The sequence below is a fragment of the Carica papaya genome, chromosome 9 (genome assembly GCF_054855325.1).
Source record: "Carica papaya isolate Zhongbai chromosome 9, ASM5485532v1, whole genome shotgun sequence".
NCBI classification, from domain to species: domain Eukaryota; kingdom Viridiplantae; phylum Streptophyta; class Magnoliopsida; order Brassicales; family Caricaceae; genus Carica; species Carica papaya.
The window spans coordinates 21,598,521-21,599,962 of NC_142317.1; the positions used below are offsets into that span (position 1 = coordinate 21,598,521).

The window sequence follows — 1,442 nt, forward strand, 5'->3', positions numbered from 1 at the left end:
AAAAATAACGGGGGGAAAGAGACGTATTACGTATATTCGTAGCATCATTTCATTAGTTTTCCTTGAGTGTCAAAGTTTATTTTCCTTTTTATTGTTGAATTTTTTACTTTTGGGTTGTATGTCTAATTTAGTTGAAAGTTTTTACTAAAATACTCACATTGAATCTAATGCCTTTATTTGTTTCTTTTGCTTGTTTTTTCATTCAAGGTTAATCATTCTTGAAATTGAAGTAGAAGAAGGTATTATTTCAATTGAGTCAAGAATCTCTTGGGTTCACTTTGATAAAAGAAGGGTTTGAGGATTGAGAGGGTTATAATTATTTGATTACCATTATGTATATGGGAATTTCTGAGGCAATTCTACTACTTTTATCTAGAACTATTCCCAGTCGTTTTAGTTTTGATCCATGTTTTAGCAAATTGGATTCAAACAACAGATTATGATCTGACTCACTAGCCTACATGGATCAGCCATTATTTAAATTTATAAGTTGGTAATAGAGAGATCTTATTTGTTTACCTTTTTGTCTTGAAGGCACTATTTTATTCTACCTTACTCTGTGCATGTGAAATGCTTACTCAAGAAGATGGATCAGCTGATCTGTTTCGGCACTAAATAATTACCTACTTGCTCTCTCATTCCACATCAGGGAGTATTATTTGATTGATTTGCGAAAACTGAAAGAGATTTATAGTTGCAAGACTGAGGAGTACTCATATGATGCAGTTAATAAGTTCAAAAATTACCCAGATCAAATTTCTCCTTGGTTGGTGGAATGGATGCCCAATAAAGGAGGTTATCTAATTGGAAATTTACAACCAGCACATATGGATTTTAGATTTTTTTCTCTAAGAAACATGTGGTCTGTTGTAAGCAGTCTGACAACAGTTGATTAGTCACATGCCATACTAGATCTTATTGAAGCGAAACAGATTTGGTAGCAAATATGCTATTCAAGATATGTTATCCTGCTCTTGAAGGTCAGGTGTGGCAAATAATCACTAGTAGTGATCCTAAGAACACATAAGAATCTACTCTCGTATTATTTATTTATGATCTATTTCTTCATTATTTTCAGCATTTCTCACTACGTTTCCTTTTCATGCAGTCCTTGGTCTTACCACAATGGTGGTTCTTGGCAAACTCTACTATGGTAGGTTAGTTTGTTATGCTTAAATATTCTCTCTATTGCTAATGTTTTTTTCATTGCTCCAAAGAACCCTTTGTAGAAGTTATATTTAGGTATAAGTTTCTTAAGTTCACATACTTGACTCCAATAGGATATGGCACCTTGTTGACGTTTTATAAAATAAAGTAATAATGAAGGAATGTTGGCAGTGGCTTAAGATTTTAAAAATGGACTTTTTACAACTTACTGTTGCACCCATAAAGATGAAAAGACCAGAAATCACTGCAAAATCTGTTGAAGTTGTCGAAAGACA

General features: G+C 32.9%; 1 pseudogene; it reads left to right on the plus strand.

The window, feature by feature from the left end:
• The first annotated feature begins 338 nt into the window (after positions 1 to 338).
• On the plus strand, positions 339 to 1,157 carry LOC148240175 (neutral/alkaline invertase 3, chloroplastic-like; annotated as a pseudogene).
• The last annotated feature ends 285 nt before the right edge of the window (positions 1,158 to 1,442 follow it).